This window comes from Pseudophryne corroboree, chromosome 5, assembly GCF_028390025.1.
Source record: "Pseudophryne corroboree isolate aPseCor3 chromosome 5, aPseCor3.hap2, whole genome shotgun sequence".
Taxonomy (NCBI): domain Eukaryota; kingdom Metazoa; phylum Chordata; class Amphibia; order Anura; family Myobatrachidae; genus Pseudophryne; species Pseudophryne corroboree.
In genome coordinates this window covers 759,346,022-759,366,794 of record NC_086448.1, presented here as the reverse complement: position 1 = coordinate 759,366,794, position 20,773 = coordinate 759,346,022, and the positions used below count along the sequence as shown (strand labels likewise).

At 45.4% G+C, this 20,773-nt stretch overlaps 1 protein-coding gene and 1 long non-coding RNA gene across 7 annotated transcripts in view; one reads left to right on the top strand and one right to left on the bottom strand.

Annotated features, from left to right (window-relative positions):
* The window catches only part of VPS13B (vacuolar protein sorting 13 homolog B), a 1,616,194-nt gene that overhangs the window by 266,386 nt on the left and 1,329,035 nt on the right, over positions 1–20,773 (bottom strand). The window lies entirely within an intron of this gene.
* LOC134928452 (uncharacterized) overlaps positions 1–20,773 on the top strand; it is a 128,688-nt gene that overhangs the window by 104,086 nt on the left and 3,829 nt on the right. The window contains exons 2-4 of one of the 2 annotated variants that reach the window (XR_010177928.1): positions 18,336–18,511; positions 18,622–18,686; positions 18,817–19,086. This is a non-coding gene — a long non-coding RNA (uncharacterized LOC134928452). Of the gene's footprint in view, positions 1–18,335; positions 18,512–18,621; positions 18,687–18,816; positions 19,087–20,773 lie in introns of those variants that run through there. The other variant, XR_010177929.1, reaches the window with a different exon arrangement.

Genomic DNA, 20,773 nt, shown 5'->3' with positions numbered 1-20,773 from the left:
ATCAATCCATTACATTTTGGACGAGGATCCAAAAACATGCAAAGTAGTGTGCTGGAATTTTCTTTCTTTCCTGCACTGTAATATTTCTCTACTAAATAGAAGCGGGCGACGCCAATAACACGTGTGTTTCTCACTTAACATGGTTAGATCAGGTTAAATTTAAACCTAAACCCTACTGAAGGGAAGCAGCGATGACAGACTCTGGTTTTGCAGACATGAATCTAGCAGAGCAGAGCTGTACTTACAGAATCGCACTCTTTGACCTTTGTCATTTTTAATTCCCCTTTCAGTATGTTATGGCTGCCTACACAGAGCGCAGGATGAAGGGGGGAAACGTGAAAACACTTTACAGCTTGGAGCCTCATGGAGACTCCAGGGCAAATCCAGGGGATCCGGTCTGAAGATCGACTGTATCTAGGTCGACAATGTTTAGGTCGACCACTATAGGTCGACAGTCACTAGGTCGACATGGATGGAAGGTCGACAGGGTTTCTAGGTCGACATGTGCTAGGTCGACAGGTCTAAAGGTCGACATGAGTTTTTCACATTTTTTTTTCTTTTTTTGAATTTTTTCATACTTAACGATCCACGTGGACTACGATTGGAACGGTAAAGTGTGCCGAGCGAAGCGGTAGCGGAGCGAAGGCACCATGCCCGAAGCATGGCGAGCGAAGCGAGCCATGCGAGGGGACGCGGTGCACTAATTTGGGATCCCGGTCACTCTACGAAGAAAACGACACCCAAAAAAACAAAACAAAACCTCATGTCGACCTTTAGACCTGTCGACCTAGCACATGTCGACCTAGAAACCCTGTCAACCTTCCATCCATGTCGACCTAGTGACTGTTGACCTATAGTGGTCGACCTAAACATTGTCGACCTAGATACTGTCGATTTGATGAACCACACCCCAAATCCAGCTTAAGGCTGCAAATCTGCACCTGTACAAAGCATGCTGCGATGCAAGGTGTGCACCTCTATTAATTCTACATGTAGGGAACATGCTGCCTGATTTTGCATGTAGTACGCAGATACAGGACATCTCATTTAGGGTGTCTATTTATCAATAATCACATACTCAATGCAATCTGGGCATATTAGCGTCCAAAATCACATTGCCGTATGCGATTATTCTTCCAGCATCTATAAGAAGAGCACCCACAGGGGGAGGAGCTGCAATGTGCTCGGAGTGGTGGCGGAACTCTTGTGCATGCATGGTCCGCTGTACACGCATGTGCAGCTGCCATTGGCAGAACCCTCAGATGGCTAATTTTGAGATCTGTAGCCCATAGGCTACGACAGGCTAACACCATCTTCAGATGACATTAGCTGTAGGAGCAAGAATATACAGTGGGGCAAAAAAGTATTTGGACAGCCACCGATTGTACAAGTTGACCTACTTAAAAAGATGAGAGAGGTCTGTAATTTCTACCATAGGTACATTTCACCTGTGAGAGACAGAATCTAAAGGGAAAAAAAACAGGAAATCACATTGTATGATTTTTAAACAATTTACTTGTATATTCTTGTGGAAAATAAATATTTGGACACCTACCAAGCAGCAAGATTTCTGGCTCTCACAGACCTGTTACTACTTCTTTAAGAAGCTCTTCTATCCTCCACTCGTTACCTGTATTAATGGCACCTGTTTGAACTGGTTATCTGTATAAAAGACACCTGTCCACACCCTCAAACAGTCAGACTGCTACCTCTCCACCATGGCCAAGACCAGAGAGCTGTCTAAGGACACCAGGGACAAAACTGTAGAGCTGCACAAGGCTGGGATGAGCTACTCGACAATAGGCAAGCAGGTTGGTGAGAAGTGATCAACTGTTGGCGCAATTATTAAAAAATGGAAGAAATACAAGATCACTAACAATCTCCCTCGACCTGGGGCTTCATGCAAGATCTCACCTCGTGGGGTATCAATGATCTTGAGAACAGTGAGGTTCAGCCCAGAACTACACGGGGGGACCTGGTCAATGACCTCAAGAGAGCTGGGACCACAGTCACAAAGGTTACCATTAGTAACACACTACGTCGTCATGAATTGAAATCCTGCAGCGCCCGAAAGGTCCCCCTGCTTAAGCCAGCACATATCCAAGCCCGTCTAAAGTTTGCCAGTGACCATCTGGATGATCCAGAGGAGGATTGGGAGAATGTAATGTGGCCAGATGATAGCAAAATCAAACTTTTTGGTATAAACTCCACTCGCCGTGTTTGGAGGAAGAAGAATGATGAATGCCATCCCAAGAACACCATACCCACTGTGAAACATGGGGGTGGAAACATCATGATTTGGGGCTGCTTTTCTGCAAAGGGGACATGACGACTGATCCGTATTAAGGAGAGGATGAATGGGGCCATGTATCGTGAGATTTTGGGCAAAAACCTCCTTCCCTCAGTAAGAGCATTGAAGATGGAACGTGGCTAGGTCTTCCAGCATGACAATGACCCCAAACACACCGCCCGGGCAACTAAGGAGTGGCTCCGTAAGAAGCATTTCAAGGTCCTGGAGTGGCCTAGCCAGTCTCCAGACCTCAACCCAATAGAAATTCTGTGGTGGGAGTTGAAAGTCCGTGTTGCCCCGCAACAGCCCCAAAACATGACAGATCTAGAGAAGATCTGCATGGAAAAGTGGGCCAAAATACCTGCCACAGTGTGTGTAAACCTGGTCAAGAACTGCAGGAAACGTTTGACCTCTGTAATTGCCAATCGAGGTTATATTAGAAAGTATTGAGTTAAACTTTTTGATTGCCCAAATATATATTTTCTGCAAGAATATACAAATAAATTGTTTCAAAATCATACAATGTGATTTCCTAGTTTTTTTCCCTTTCAGATTCAGTCTTTCACAGTTGAAGTGTACCTATGATGGAAATTACAGACCTTTCGCATCTTTTTAAATGGGTCAACTTGCACAATCGGTGGCTGCCCAAATACTTTTTTGCCCCACTGTACATACAGAGAGGCCAGACTTCCGGTTCCGGCGCCCATGTGAGGAGAAGCTGATTGCTGCAGCTCTCCTGCACCCTCGGCAACCGGAGCACACAGCGCCTCCAATTCGCGGCTTTTCTCCGCGCCGGTCGCACAATACCAGTGGGAAGGTGTAGAGAACTGGATGGAGAGGTTTCTGTCCTCCCCTATGCCCCCTAAAGTCCAAAGATCGAGGTCTGAAAAACGGCAGGGAGAATCCAAGATGGCCGCCGCATCTAACTCACAAACGAGTCTGCAGGCAGCACCAAACAGGCTTCTGCAAAACACACTTCTCCCTCAGGTGAGCCTGACTGTACCCCTGTCTCTCCAGTGACTTATGCTGATGTAGTAAGAGCTGTTAGGGATGCCATGGAGCCTATCATGGATGCACATGCTGTTAAAATGCAGCAGGCAGTAAAAGATCTAAAATCCCAAATCAAGCAGCTCACCAAGACTGTTCTTACAAATGAACAAAGGCTGGGGGAGACTTTTCAGGATGTTGGGGATCTTAAGCACAGATATGATGAGCTCCAGAAATCTCACTTTCAACTGCTGAACAAGGTTGATGATCTTGAAAATAGATCGAGGAGATCGGATCTTCGGGTACTGGGGCTCCCTGAGTCACTGAAAGGTCCTGATTTGACTCTGTTTTTGCAAACGTCCCTCCTTGATTTACTGCATATCCAAGATGAATGCACCGGATTAGTTATTGAGAGAGCCCACAGACTGGGTCCCCCACGTTCTGCACCTAATAGCAGACCACGTGTGGTCATATTTAAATGTCTGAACTTTCTCCATAAGGAGGCAATATGGTCGGCATCCAGGAAGCATAGACATTTACAATGGGAGGGAGCTCGTTTGGCCATTTTCTAGGACTACTCCGCGGAGGTTTCCGGGCCCGTCGAGAATTTACTCCCCTTTGCTCTCGTTTGGTAAAGGCGAATAAAAAATTTGCTCTGCTCTTCCCGGCAAGACTACGTCTGTTTGATGGAAATTCTTTTCGAGACTTTACAAACCTTGCAGATGCAGAGGCTTATGTTTCCGAGGCCTCCCAGGCAGATGACGACTCATCTCAGGTGGACGACACCCTGGAGAGGGATGGCTGAGTGTTGCTCCTGGACTTCTCTGTTTCTGGCGATGCCCGCCAATCTAATATAATTTAATTATTGCGGTAGAAGCTGCTGCAGGTGTTTTTTCCCCACAAAAGAGCATTTGGTCTTATACAACGGGCCGAACCATTTTACTTTGTTTTATGTTTTAGATTTTTCTTATACATCTGCTGTTTTCTCCTGGAAATGCAATCTTTCTAGAATGTTTACATATGTTTAGAGGAGATATTTCCATCCTTTTATTTATGTGACAGGCTGCATTTTTCTTTTTCTGTAACATGCTCTGTGTGCTCCGATATTTTCTGGTTAATTTTCTTAGATATATTTTCATATAATATGTTGCCGAGGGTGGGTAAGGGCGCCCCCTCCCTCACTTTTTTTTTCTCAGGTTATCAAATTCTGGCTGGCTCAGTGGTGGTCTATGACGGCCTCTGTGCTTGCTCGATCCGGTTGTTCTTGTTTTCTGAAGTTATGATCGCCCTTAGCAGGACTTTCTTTCACAATTTTAATGTTATATTCTGTGTGTTTTCTATGTTTTTGTTCTTCTTTTCTTCTCCCCCTCCCCTTCTTTTCCTTATGTGTCCACCCCGGTATGTTTGGTATTTGTTTCTCGACGGCTGTAGATATTATGGTTACTGTGCATGTTTTCAGGTTCTCCCAGGTCATTTGATGCATGGCTAGTCTGAGTGCAGGCACGTGGAATGTGGGAGGGATCAACTCCTCAGCTAAACGCAGAAAGATTTTGCTCTATCTTCGGAAGGTGGGCATGGATGTTGTTTTCATTCAGGAATCTCACCTTATGCCAAATGAGATGGTAAAACTGAACTCTATGGGTTGGTCTGTGGTAGCCTCTTCCTCCTTCTCTTCTAAGGCTAGAGGAGTGATTATATTAGCACGACACACGGTCCCTATCTCTGTCCAAGCTATTATAGATGACACTCAGGGTAGGTATGTATTGGCAGATGCCACATTGTATGCATCCAGGTACCTACTTTGTAATATTTATGCCCCTAATCAGTACTCTAGGCAATTCTATACGAACATGGTCACTAAGCTACTAAGTTACTCTGAAATTCCCATAATACTGGGTGGAGATTTTAATATATATTCTTCTTCAACCATGGATAAATCCCCTCCCCCCCGCACTCCCCCCTCGTTACCGCGTATTGGTATCCCCTATATTTGCTCGCAGCTGTCCTTAGTGGATGTGTGGCGCGCATGCTATCCATTAGAAAGGGAGTTTACATGTCTCTCAGCTGCGCACCACACGTTCTCGAGGATTGATTATCTGCTGTTATCTGAATCCCTTTTCTCAAAAGTGGCTGACTCAAAAATTGAGAATATCTGTATTTCAGATCATGCTCTATGCTGGATGAAATTGATGCTCCTCTCAGAAAAATCCCCATTCCGCTCCTGGCACTTTCCCTCTCATTTAAGTGGCTCTCTAAAATTCCGCTCCTCATTAGATGCAGCGTGGCTGGATTATCATATGCACAATGGAGAAACTCTGGGCGACGATCCTGCTCTTTTCTGGCAGGCGTCAAAATCAGTTATCCGGGGACACATTATTTCCTATAGTAAAAAAAGGGATTTAGATTTAAATTCACAATATTTGGAAGCCCAGACGGCTCTCACTCTCGCTTTCCAGGAATTTAAGTCCTCCCCCTCCCCTTCTACTAGAGAACGGTACCTTACACAAAAAACACTGTTCGATACCCTCCTTTCTCAATTGGAAGCGAAATATTCATTTTCAAGAGACTGTAGCATTTACAGATATGGCAACAAGTCTGGCAAACTGTTATCACGTTTATTAAAGGGCAGACACCCTAAAGTGGTCATTCACTCTCTGCTCACCCAAGGTGGAGACAGAGTACGGACCTCGGCCGAGATTGCTGAGGTGCTACAGTCTTTTTATTCCACTCTGTATGCACGTCCTATTATCAACCAGACACACAAGTCTAGCTTTTGGTCTTCTACTGATCTGCCTCAAATGTCAGAGTCGCACTGTACCTCTCTTCTTGCACCTATCACCACTGAGGAAGTTTCTCTAGCAATAGGTGGACTGGAGACTGGGAAGACTCCGGGTCCTGACGGTTTCGCCAATGACTACTATAAAATTCTATCTACTAGACTGAGCGAACCTCTTTCTGTCTTATTTAATTCTTTTATGCAGGGTGCTTCCTTGCCCCAATATTTTAATTCAGCCGTCATAAAGGTTATCCCGAAGCCTGGCCGGGATCCTGAGTCTCCCAGCTCTTATCGTCCGATCTCCCTTTTAAACACGGATTACAAATTATTCACTAAAATCCTCTCAAATAGACTCAAATTCATAGTCCCTGACATAGTGCATACGGACCAGACTGGATTTGTCTGGGGTCGGCAATCAGTGAGCAATATCCGAAAGGTCTTGACTGTTATGCAGGCCTTTCAGCTTTCCAAATCCACGGATACTAATGTATTATTATCCATTGATGCCGAAAAGGCGTTTGACCTGGTCACCTGGGACCATCTGTATGAAACGCTCCATCGCTTGGTGCACCTGAGGACTTTGTCTCTCTTATTTCCCGTCTATATGAATCTCCCTCCACTCAAGTTTTGGGGAATAGTATTCTCTCTTCCCCTTTCCTTATCCAGAGTGGCACACGACAGGGCTGCCCCTTGTCACCTTTATTATTTGCCTTAGCTTTAGAACCCTTAGCTGTTTCCCTGAGAAACTCTCCCGAATTTGCAGGCATAAAAATCATGGACACCACGGTAAAATTATCACTGTATGCCGACGACATGCTGCTATTTATTTCCCATCCTGATACGTCCATCCCTGCGATTGTCTCCCTGATTGAACAATTTGGTTCTTTTGCGGGATACAAGATTAATATATCCAAATCCGAGCTCCTCCTCCTTTCAGGGGACTCCTCCCTCTTTCCATCACACCCGGTCCTGTCCCGATTCCCAGTTACCCGAGATAGTCTTAAATATTTAGGAGTTCAGATCCCTACTTCTCTCCCGGATCTATATGCGATTAATTTTGGTCCTATTTTGTCCAAGGTGTCTAAAATACTTACTGACTGGGCGTCCCTGCCCTTATCTCTTATGGGTCGTGCAGAGGTTATTAAATCTGTGATATTTCCCAAAATTGCTTATTTCCTGCTTATGCTCCCTATTGCCCTCGTTGAGAAAGATGTCCTTTTCCTTAAGCAATGTTTCACTAGATTTCTATGGGCCGGAAAACGACCAAAAGTCCCCTACGCTAGATTGCAGCTATTACGTGAAGAGGGAGGTATGGGAATCCCGGATCCAGTCCTATTTAGTAGAGCAGCAATGTACAGGTATATCACAGACTGGCTTTGGGGCAGATCAGTATTTACGAACCTGACACTTGAACTGGCCGTATTTCACCCTTTCTCCCCTGCTGCACTCTTACACACCCCAAACTCCCGCCTCCCATCTGGGATAAAACAGAATATTTTGTTTTGGCATACATATCGAGCATGGCAGGTCACACACACTAAAGCACAGAGAAAACCTGACACCTCTCTTCACACTACGTTCTGGGGTAACCCATGTTTCCTTCCTGGCCTTGATAACACACATTTTTTGAGTTGGAGAGAAAAGGGGATCGCAGCTATTAGAGACATATATGACCCAGGAGGCAACGCAGTGCTCTCTTTCTCTGATATCCAGATAAAGTTTGGTATATCCCACCGGGATTTTTTTATGTACCTACAGGCTAGGCATTTTGCTCAATCCCAGTCTCATCCTATGATTTCTGAGGCTACCACAGACCCGCTGCGCACCCTAATGGTGCTCACTAAAGATTGTCCTTACCATCTCAATTATTTCAGAAACACCTTTAGGATCTCATATAGAGACCGGCTCTGGGAACCCGCGCTGTCCTCATGGTCCAGAGATATCCCCAATATGGGATCGAGCGCTGAATTATTAGATAACATTTTACCCATTTTCAGGTCCTTATATTCTGCCTCTTTGCAAGAGGTACACTTGAAAACGCTCCAAAGGGCATATATAGCACCTAATCAGAGGGCACACATGGTCCCAGACGACACTGGCTGTTGCATCAAATGTACTGCGCAGAATGCCACCTTGTACCACAATATGTGGTCTTGCCGGAAAATATCTAAGTTTTGGTATAAGGTGGTCGCTTATCTCAACACAGTATTTAACTTACAGTTAATAAAACGTCCTAAGGCTTGCTTGTTACTTGATTTTAGGGAATGGTCTCTTGGGCCTGAAGATAGAGATATTGCTCCGGTAATCTCTGTCATTTTGACAATTGCCAAGAAACAAATTCTTAATAATTGGATCAAACCGTCTACCCCTTCTTTGATGGCTGTAAAACACATGACCCTCCGAATTATTTATTTTGAGAGGCGTGCTACTCTTCCTGACATAGAAATGGGGGTCAGGCGGTTTGCCAAGAAGTGGGAGAGGCACATTGATACTCTAGATCCGGACATACAATCTTTCATATATAAATTATTTGAGACCACAAAGTGGTACCTATATAGACAAATCGATAGGGCCTAGTGATAACTTAGGCCTATGTACTGTTCCTTTGAGACCTCCTGTTCTTTTCCTAGGAAATGTAATCATACTAATCTTAATACCCCACGCTGTATGTTTAGTCCGAGGCCAATTAGATACTGAACCTTCTCTTTGGTTAGAATGGCTAACCATGCCGGAAATGCCTTTTTATTATTCTTAACTAAGATGTCTTTGGCCGTTACTCATTCAGGAACTGATCATACTTGTATTGTCTTCCCCATTTGTTCCCCCCCCCCCCCCCCCCCCTCCTCCTGTCTGTCTTCTTCATTGACCTCTCCGGTATATTGATGTTCTGTGAACTCTCATGTAAAACTAGGTGCTTGACCGTGGGTATATGATGATTTCGTATGCTGAGACGCAAACGGGTACTGTTTTCATCATTTCTTAGACCTCAAGTAGATTAAGATTGTCCATCCTTTGCCTTTTACCCAAGCCCACAGCTACCGACCATATAGGTATTTGTTGATTTCACTGATGTGATTTAAAAGCACTTTACGTTGGAACACTGTAACTATACCGGTTTATCTCCGGTCTTTGGTTTGTCTGTACCATGAAGGTCTTCCCTGTTTTTTGTATTTCTATATAAAAATCTAATAAAAATTGTTGAATTAAAAAAAAAACATACAGAGAGGCTTTGATGCGGCTTTGGGGCTTACACATACATTTGCGCAGATATATGTAACCAAGATCTCTGAATTCTAAGATATTGTATGGGATTTCAATTTGGTTACTGCTATCATTCAGGGTGCTGGGGGAAACAAAATGTGTGTTTTTTCTGGCTTAGAAATTAATGATATCACTAAGCTAATTGAGCATCTATCACTATATTTGCTTGTTGTGAGAGGCAGAGAGGAGCTTGCATTAGGAGGAGATGCAGGTCCTGACATGCCATATGGAGCATTATGGGGTTGCTCCTAGGTGGGTAGCTCTTAGCTTCGATATAGTGTAGCAGGGAGCCATTCTCATGTGGCTCTTTGCTGGTTAAACATAGACCCAGATAGGGGTTGTGGAGGTGTGGGATGTGGTGCCCCTGGATTGGCAGAGCTAGATGGCTTTAGTGTGGCATACCATTACATTAACACTTATCACATACTAATTTCTTTAACACTATTTCTTAATTTAATTACATCTGATTTTGTATCACTTTTTCTATAGCTTCGGCTTCTTAAACACTAATCTATTAACATTATAGTTTTTTGACTGGTATGCTGTCCTGGGTTGTCTGGCTCATGCTGATTTTTTTGTGTGGCACGCCCTGCACCTAGATATAGCGCTAGGGACCCCTAATATATATACTCAGAAGCCTTGACGCGGCTTGGGGGCTTACACATACATTTGCACAGCTATATGTAACCAAGTTCTCTGAATTCTAAGATATTGTATGGGATTTAAAATAGGATTTTAATACCTACCGGTTAATCCTTTTCTCGTAGTTCATAAGGGATATTGGGGGAAACTAGTATGATGGGTATAGACGGGGTCCAAAGGAGCCAGTGCACTTTAAATTTCTTCAACTGGGTGTGCTGGCTCCTCCCCTCTATGCCCCCTCCCACAGGCAGTTATAGGTAAAAACGTGCCCTAGGAGAAAAGACATATATGAGAGAAGGAACAAGATAACAAAGGGTGGTGAGATTTACACACCAGCACACCACAAACATATAACAACCAGCAATGGCTGGTAATAACAACAGCAACAGCTGAACAGGTAACTATATAACAAGAACATGCAGAAATGTCAACGCACTGAGGCGGGCACCCAATATTCCTTATGGACTACGAGAAAAGGATTTACCGGTAGGTATTTAAAATCCTATTTTCTCTAGCATTCACAAGGGATATTGGGGGAAACTAGTAAGATGGGGACTTCTCAAAGCTTCCAGAACGGGTGGGAACGTGCGGAGACTGCTGCAGCACTGCCTGCCCAAACTGGGTATCCTATTTGGCCAGGGTATCAAGCTTGTAGAATTCACAAAAGTGTTCTTCCCCGACCAGGTAGCAGCCCGGCATAGTTGCAAGGCAGAGACTCCATGGGCAGCCGCCCAGGTAGAGCACACTGATCTAGTAGAGTGGGCCTTTGGAGACTTAGGAACAGGTAAGGCTGCCGACACAAACGCCTGTTGGATAGTAAGCCTAAACCAATGAGCAATGGACTGCTTTGAAGCAGGGCAACCCTTCTTCTACGCATCATAAAGCACGAACAAGGAATCCGTCTTTCTGATTCGAGCTGTATGCTTGACATAGATCTTCAAGGCACGCACAGCATCCAATGCCTCCGGAGGAGCAGGAGTGTCAGAACTGGATGGAACCACAGTAGGTTGATTCAGATGAAACGCGGAGACAACCTTCGGCAGGAACTGCTGTCTAGTCCTGAGCTGCGCTCTGTCCTCATAAAAAAACAAGTAGGGACTTTTTCACGATAAGGCCCCTAATTCTTGAACACGTTGAGCAGGAGCCAGGGCCAGTAACATCACCATCTTCCACGTGAGGTACTTGTCTTCTACTGTCATCAGAGATTCAAACCAGGAGGACTGTAGACAATTCAACACCACATCCAAATCCCAGGGTGCCGTAGTCGGCACAACGGGAGGTTGTATGTGGAGTACCCCTTGCAAGAAGGTCTGAACTTCTGGCAACACTGCCAATTTCGTCTGAAAAAAAAGGAGAGAGCTGAAATCTGGACCTTAATGGAAACCAGACGTAAGCTCTTATCCACACCAGCCTGCAGAAAATGTAGGAAACGTCCCAAGTGGGCATTCCTCGCACCGAGGCATATCTCCTCCATATATGATGATAGTGTTTTGACGTCACAGGTTTCCTGGCTTGAACCATGATTGCAATAACCTTCTTGGAAAGGCCCTTGTGAGCTAGGATCTTCAACTGAAACTCCATGCCGTTAAACGATGACTCCGCAAGTCCGGGTAGATGAACGGTCCTTGTTGAAGAAGATCGCTCCAGAGTGGTAGAGGCCAATGGTCTTCAACGGATATGTCCAGAAGATCCACGTACCACGCCCTCCGAGGCCAATCTGGGGCAATTAGAACTGCCTGGACACCTTGATTCCTGATTCGCATTAGCACTCTTGGGAGCAATGAAAGTGGAGGAAACAGGTAGACCAGCCATTACGGCCAAGGCGACGCCAGCCTGAGGGTCCCTGGTCCACGAGCAATATCAGGGAAGTTTCTAGTTGAGACGAGAAGCCATCATGTCTATTTGTGGGCAACCCCACCTCTCGATGATCTGCTGGAACACCAGATGGTGGAGTCCCCACTCCCCCGGGTGGAGATCATGATGACTCAGGAAGTCCACCTCCAAGTTGTCCACACCCGGAATGAAGATTGCTGAGATGGCTCTTGCACTTCTTTCCACCCAGAGGAGTATCTTTGACACCTCTCGCATGCAGGTTCTGCTTTTTGTCCCTCCATGTCGATTTATATATGCCACCGCCGTGGCGTTGTCCGACTGTACCTGGATCACGTGATCCTTGAGCAGAGGAGAGGCTTGAAGTAGAGCATTGTAGATCCCCCGGAATCCAAGAATGTTGATTAGAAGGAGGCTTTCGTGGGCTTAGCACCTGCCCTGGAACTGCGCCCCTTGGGTGACAGCTCCCATCCTCTCAGACTCGCATTGGTCATGAGGAGGGTCCAATCCTGAACTCCGAAACCTGCCCTGCAGGAGATTGGAGGACTGTAGCCACCACAAGAGGGAAATCCTGGCCTGAGGTGACAGCTGAATCATCCGGTGCATCTGGAGATGTGATCCGGACCACTTGCTCAGGAGATCCAACTGAAACGTCGTCCATCAGGGCAAACCGCAGGTACGCCCGATGAGGAGGCCAAATCGGAATATGGAGATAGGCATCCTTGATATCCAAGGAGACCATAAGTTTCTGTTTTTCTAGGCCCGCAATCACTGCTCGCAGGGATTCCATTTTGAACTTGAACACCCTCAAATAAGGAGTCAAGGATTTCAGATTCAGAATGGGTCTGACTGAACCGTTCGGTTTCGGCACCACAAACAGGTTTGAGTAAAAACCCTTGTCGCGCTGCGGCAGTGGCACTGGAACACTTACATGGGAGTGGACCAACTTTCGGATAGCCAGTTGTAACGTAACTTGCATATCCTCCAAAGCTGGTAAGCTTGATTTGAAAAATCATTGGTATGGGGGGGAATACTGTCGAATTCCAGCTTGTAGCCCTGAGAAACGAGTTCCCTAACCCAGGCATCCTGGCAGGAGGTCTCCCAGACTGGGCTGAAGAGACGCAGTCGAGCTCCCATCTTGAGATCCCCTCGGGGTGGCTGGGCACCACTATGCTGAGGCTTTAGTGGAAGCAGAACTGGTGGACTGTTCTCCTAAGAACTGGTGCTTGCAGGTTTTCTGGACTTACCTCTGGTGCCTCTAGCCGCATTGGAGGCACCTCTGGCCTTCTATGGAAATGTGCGAGACCGAAAAGGACTGGATAGACGATCCCGGATAGGAACATCTCGCCGGTGGGGCCCCAAGGGGGGAAACGTGGATTTCCCAGCAGTAACCTTAGAAATCCATGCATCCAACTCAACCCCAAAAAGCCAATCCCCAGAAAAGGGGAGAGACTCCACATTACGTTTGGATTCTACATCCGCAATCCACTGTTGCAACCAGAAGGCCCTGTGCGACATCGCCATGGCCGACGTCCGAGCATTTATGTTCCCCATCTTCTTGAGGGAATCAAAGAGGACACAGGTAGTGTCCTGAATGTGCTTCAGGAGGGTTACCATGGTAACTAAAGGCATATTCCCCGAGGCCCCCCTGAATTTGCGTGGCCCAAGAATGAATGGCATGGGTCATCTAGCAACCCGCAATGACCAGTCTTTGTGAAAGGCTGGCTGCAGCATGTATTGATTTTAGGGTAGTCTCTATCTTTCTATCCCCAGGATCCTTCATAGTAAAGGAGCCCGGGGCAGGCAGCACCACCTCCTTAGACAGGCGAGAGACTGAGACATCCACTCCAGGGGGTGCCTCCCAAAATTTTCTACCTTGAGGAGCAAATGGGAAAGTGCGCAAATTCTTTTTGGACACTTGGATTTTTTTTGGCTGGATTTTTCCAGTCCTATTTGAATAAGTCATCTAACTCTGGAGATTCAGGGAAAGTGAGATTGGGTTTGTTTTGTACGAAGAAAAACGACTGTCCCTTATAGCCAAAATGAGAGGTTCAATACCCTGAGTAGAATCGGGATCCCCACTAACGGGATCCAGGTCATCCCCATCTTCTTGTATAGCTTCTGGGGACCTGCATGAGGGGGGTGGGGGCTGTGCATCAGCCCTAGCAGCTAAATCTGCAACAGCTTGTTGCAGTAGCTGAGTTTTCTGCACATCTGCAGTGAGCTGGGATGACATATATGACATCATAGTTTTAAGAGACCCTAACCAGTGGGGCTCTGTGCCCTCTACCCCAATGTCTTCACTAATTTGTGAAGATTGACTGCATTGTTCACAGGAAACAGATTCATTATATAATGGAGAGAATCTGGTGTGACACAGCTTGTGCTTACCTATATTTCACAGTAAGTACAAAAACATACACACAGACAATTATAATGCAAAATTGCCCTACTGTATGTGAGAGGAGACACAGAGAGAGGGTGAATACCAGCACACCCTGAGCTGCACAGCCCCAGTGAGACTGTCAGCTGTTATTCACAGTAACACTAACAAAATGCAGTCCTAAATAGGCTCAGAATAGTGTACACAAGTGGCTCTCCCCTTTAGCTACACCTTGTACCAGTTTCCAGCGTGTTTGTGAGGCAGGATGCGCTGAGTGTGTGCTGTTGATGGCTGCTGTAAGCAGAGGAAGGCGCCAAAACGCTGCTGGTCTCGCTCTGAGGAAGCTCCACCCCCTCCAATGGCGCCGGAGCTGTACATATTATTTATACTGGCAAAGTCTCCAAAATAAGCTTAAAAACCTCACACAAGTGCTTAGTTAAGCAGTTTTGTGCCAGTGTACACACGAGGGATCCTGTACACCGCACTTTGAACCAGGGACCCCCCTAGCGGGGTCCCTGGTGTGTACTCACCACCGATGTCACCTTCAGGGAGCATTAGGGGTGTGCGGCGTGCTGCGACAGCCAAGGCGCAGTGCCCCGCTGAAAAAACAGCCCCTTAGAACTCTGCACCTCGCAAGGCCGGTGACTGTCTCCACCCTAACTCCCACGGTGCAGGTATGCTGTTGCCCGGATAAATAAAAGTTTTAAATGAAATTGAAGAAAACTCTCTGGAGCTGCAGAGACGTGCATCCTCTCCTAAACTACCTGTGGGAGGGGGCATAGAGAGGAGGAGCCAGCACACCCAGTTGAAGAAATGTAAAGTGCACCGGCTCCTCTGGACCCCATATATACCCCATCATACTAATTTCCCCCAATATCCCTTATGGATGCTAGAGAAATCTGGTTACTGCTAACACTCAGGGTGCTGGGGGTAACAAAATGTGTTTTTTCTTGCTTAGAAATACCCCTCCCTTTCAAGCACCTGAATGATATCACTAAGCTAATTGAGCATCCACCACTATATTTGCTTGTTGTGAGAGGCAGAGAGGAGCTTGCATTAGTAGGATATGCAGGTCCTGACATGCCATATGGAGCATTATGGGGTTGCTCCAAGGTGGGTAGCTCTTAGCTTAGATATATTGTAGCAGGGAGCCATTCTCATGTGGCTCCTTGCTGGTTAAACATAGACCCAGATTGGGGTTGTGGAGGTGTGGGATGTGGTGCCCCTGAATTGGCGGAGCTGGATGGTTTTAGTGTGGCATACCCTTACATTAACACTTATCACATACTAATTTCTTTAACACTATTTCTTAATTTAATTACATCTGATTTTGTATCACTTTTTCAATAGCTTCGGCTTCTTAAACACTAATCTACTAACATTATAGTTTTTTCACTGGTACGCTGCCCTGGGCTATCTGGCGTATGCTGATTTTTATTTGGGTGCAACGCCCTGCACCTAGATATAGAGATAGGGACCCCCAAGCTTCTAATAGGTTGTATGGATATAATTGGTCCTGTCTTTGCAAAAATTGTTCAATGCTCTTTGCAGACAGGCATATTTCCTGGACCCCTAAAGGAAGCAATTTTTAGACCTCTTCTTAAAAAACCTAATTTAGATCCCGACTGTATGACCAACTATAGACCAGTATCAAACCTTCCTTTTCTAGGAAAGGTTATTGAGAAAGTGGTTGCAAATCAATTTTTGTGGACTGGATGGCACAGTCCTAAACTGGTTCAAATAATTTCTCACAGGCAGGTCACAGAAAGTATCATCTGGATTATACTCATCACCACCAGTGCCATTGCCATGTGGTGTCCCACAAGGTTCTATACTATCCCCCATGCTTTTTGCAGTATACATGCTCCTGCTGGGTGAAATAATCAGGCGCCATGGCCTGGTCTACCACTGCTATGCAGATGATACACAACTGTACTTGTCCTTTGCTCCGGGCACTGATAACCCAATAGTAACCCTAAATGGCTGTCTAGATGAACTCCAGGAGTGGATGAGTGCCAGTTGGCTGCGACTGAACCCGGATAAAACGGAGGTCCTTATGATAGGACCGCAACATCAAAGGACAAGACTGCAGCATAGCCAACCAACTGGACTTACACTCGGGGATTCGGAATTACAAACCACTGATCGTGTGCGGAATCTTGGTGTTGTCCTGGATGGCGGCTTGACACTTAAACATCAGATATCAGCCACAATCAAATCCTCATTCTTTCACCTGAGGAACACAGCCAGAATCAAGCACTTAATTCCCTCAGATGATCTGCCAAGTGTCATCCATGCATTTGTATCATCGCGATTAGACTACTGTAATGCCCTCTACCTTGGTCTCCCAGCAAAAGAAATGCACCGCTTACAGCTGGTGCAAAACACAGCTGCCAGGCTGTTAACCGACCAGCCCCGTTCTAGCCACACAACACCCATACTCTACTCCCTTCACTGGCTGCCTGTAAGACGGCGAATCATCTTCAAGATTGACTTACTGAGTTTCAAAGCATTACATGACCAGGGCCCAAGGTACCTGAAGCAGCTACTGACCGCATACTGCCCCACTCGATTACTGCGATCTGTAGATAAAGAACTTTTAGCAGTACCTAGAATCTCCCGTAATTCATCTGGGGGTCGAGCTTTTAGTCATGCGGCTCCAACTCTATGGAACTCACTTCCCCGCACAGTGCGAGAAGCCCCAACTATAGAATCCTTCAAAAGTAGACTCAAGACTTTCCTTTTTACTCTAGCATTCCCATAATTGTCCCTTTAGTATCTCCATGCTTCTGTATTTTATGAAAAGCTGTTCTGTACTTCATTATTTTCTGTACTATATTATGCTATGTATCTGTTAAGCGCCTTGAGTCCTATTGGAGAAAGAGCGCTATATAAATAACATTATTATTATTATTACACATACATTTGCACAGATATATGTAACCAAGATCTCTGAATTCTAAGATATTGTATGGGATTTAAATCTGGTTACTGCTATTATTCAGGGTGCTGGGGGAAACAAAATGTGTTTTTTTTCTTGCTTAGAAATACCCCTCCCTTTCAAGCAACTGAATCTCACTAAGCTAATTGAGCATCTACCACTAGATTTGCTTATTAGCTGTAGGAGTCAAACTCCAGAATGCATTGTTGTACTGGCCGGTAGCACATTTGTTGTACCTGCTGGCTCACCACACTGAAGCTGCGAGGAGGTGTGACTGTAGTCCTAGGATGTCCCAGCAGGCTCAGCACAGCCATTTCACCTCCCAGCATCACTGAGGAGAGACAGAGCCACCAGGAACAGCAGCTGTGCTTCCTTGCATGCTAATGCTTGGCATTATAACTAGGTGCAGAAGGAAGACCGGGCCCCATAGCAGCCGCATGCCCTGCTCCTACAGTGTGCTGCTGCTCCTACAGTGCCCCAACGTGTCTATTTCTCAGCAGATTGGGACAGAGTTGGAGCAGATATGGGTGGGACTTATTTTGTCCACATTTAAAGCACCTAAACTTTGTGTTGTACACATGATCTAGCTGAACAGGGGGGATGAAAGGGGGGGGGGGGGGGGGGAGTACTAATTACCTGACCCCAGATCGCTTAGAGGTGCTCAGCGGGGCCCAGGCCAGCTGCTGAGGTGGCCAAATGTCCCCCTTTGCAGTACACAATGCCACTTTCTCACGCTGCTAATAGTATTTTCCATTATTTCATTTCTGGAGGGGGCTTGACCACATCCCCTTAAGCACCCTGGCCCCATAGCTGTCTCAATGGCCCTAAGCCCAATCAACATTTATGCTCTGAGTTTCCTTTAATAAACTAAAAGGGGATGTATGCTTTTTAAAAGCGTTTCAGTCCTCTTCTCTCGCACTCATTGGTCAGACCACAAATCTGGATACACAAGCTCTCTTTTACATAGACCTGTGTTTTAAACAAAAATTGTATTGCAGAATGACAGATGTGTGTGTTTTTGTGCTGTAATAATGCTATAGTTTCCTTCTAACTGGGGATAGAACAGTACATCGCCGGGTCTTATAGCATGACTTGGGTACTGACTCTGTGATGAAAATGTAACCTCCCAGACCCACCACTCATCTCTGCCCTTGTTCCTGTGTGTTTACGTGGTGCTGAGTATAGAGTGTGAGCCTCACTGTGGCATACTTTTCTACCCTTATAGATGTACGAGAGACTCACAAGTTTTGGTAAGTGCTCCAGAACTCTGGAAGATTGGGACTTCATGACACAATTCCCAGTAGAACACGTCAGTCCTGCCCCACCCCATCCACCCCCACTGACCGAAGCCGCAAACCACAGCAATGATACGATTTCAAATGCACCTTCCGGGGAAAATAGGTATGTCTAAACTGGAGCAGGGTCTCCTATAAACAGCTTCACTATTCTTTGTAAAAGGCTGCGTAATATGTGGAGCTGTATAAATAACTTATTATCTTTTATTTTCAAAGGCACCACAAAGTTTCCACCATGCTGTACAAGGAATACACAAAGCAATAGTGTAACTTGACCTATTGTAAGTACGATATAGGTATCAAACCTAAAGAGCCCTAAAGAAACCCCAAATACATTCTTACATATAAACATTGTAAACCCCAGTTCTCGCTGGATATTTTTACTAAGGTCCTATTTTTGTTTTCTTCTAGACCGAGAAGTGGTGATAGCTCTGTTCCTATAGCCAGTGCATTCCCTGTTAAACAGTAGTCATAGGATACTCTAGATATGTGTTGAGTCCCCGACTGCTTCTGTCAGTAGCAGCCATGCACAAAACAGCGGACAAACACTACAGCCGGGATACAAAGACCCTGCAAGACGTTCTTTTACTGTGACCCCTATACACAGAGTGTCTCACAACAGACAAACACTTCTTGTAATATTGCAAGTGTCTAAGGTCTAATAAAAATGTGATGTTTTAATTTTTGTCTTTTAAAGAAAACATGAGAATTTCATATATCTCAACCTAATACAGGCCGCAACATCTCCTCCTTTGTAATATTGGAACCAGTTGCGAAACCACAAGAATTCAAGTGCAGGAAATCATGATTTTATAACATTTTAATGTGATCTACTCCTGGGAACCGGAGCTAACCGAATGTGATTTCTGTTCAGGAAACATTCCAGTGTATAGCTGCTGTACATTGAAATGCAGGGTACAGCTGCACATTTTTCACCTGTACTGCCCCACTGGTATTGTGGTTTACTGTGTTGCATCAAGATTGCCTTCCTGGCCGGAAAGCCCTCTAAGTACAAACAAGAATCCCAGCCCAGGTTTTATTTTCCCTTGGTATTTTAACACGGTAATTTAAGAGCCCTGAGAAATACTTTTTAACCTTTTCAATGAAATATGTAACTATTTTTCTTTATTACGGTCTCATGTTTTGATTTTTTTTTTGTTCGTTTCTTTCCTTCATTTTTATAGTAATAATATAAAATGTGACCCGAGTTTATCAGTAGATCGTTCCAGTTGTCAGCACAGCAGAATGCAGGTGCGCAGTGTAAAACTGACTTGTTTTAAATCTGCAAATCTCATTTTGAAAAAAATAAATTAGAACTGAAGTTCCTATACAAAATCAACAGGAATGTTAAAGGGACCAGAATTTTTTTTTTAAGTTACATTTATTAGAAGCATTTAGTAGGAAATTTTGTAGCCTAGATGATACTGTTTGCTCACTTTATGCTTAAAAAAAAAATGCGTCCAGACCATTATGGTGAAAACACACATTGTGATCTGGCCAATTGGCACAACTGCCGGGCTATCAGATTAGTGAGAATTTGGGCCATACTCAATCCCAATTCATGTAGTGGGATCCGATTGGGTGTGGCTATCTTTTAGCTGGTCCATACGACTGAATTTTATCTTCCACAGGTATTCAATTAGAGACTAAGGGGGACATTTACTAAGCAGTGATAAGAGCAGAGAAGTGAGCCAGTGGGGACGTGGTCCCATCAACCAATCAGCAGCTCTGTATAATTTTATAGTATGCAAATTATAGATGTTACTTCAGTGCTGATTGGTTGCCATGGGCAACTTCTCCACTGGCCCACTTCTCTGCCCTTATAACTGCTTAGTAAATGTCCCCCTAATTCAGAGATGTACAAAACCCTATGAGATGTGCCACACTGCCCAGGTGCAGATCTTGTTCTGCGGGATTGCTCCCAGTGCTCTGGATGTTGCAGGCTGATTTACATGCTGCGGCCATTTGAGGACAGAGCGGCAACTGGCAGTGTCCCAGAAAACGGGCATTTCACACCTGTTTTCAGGGTGTGCTGAAGCCAGTGGCTACATCCCCGGCCGCAGCTTCATTAGCTTCAGCAGCGTGAATTCTCTGATCATCCACAGTAACCTGAGGGTAACTGAGATGACCGATGATCTCACAGATGATGCAATGCTGAGTTCTTGGCATGAAAAATGAGTGTGCCGGACCCCAAGATTTCTGTTGTCGGCCCTGGTATTAGGACATAGAAGGGCACTGGAAGGGGGAAATGGTATTAGGACATAGATGTACCATTCCAGGGGGAAATGTTCTTAGGATACAGATAATCTCTGGAACTGGGAGACAGACATAGGACACAGACGATCTCTGGAGGCGGGAGAAGGGTTTA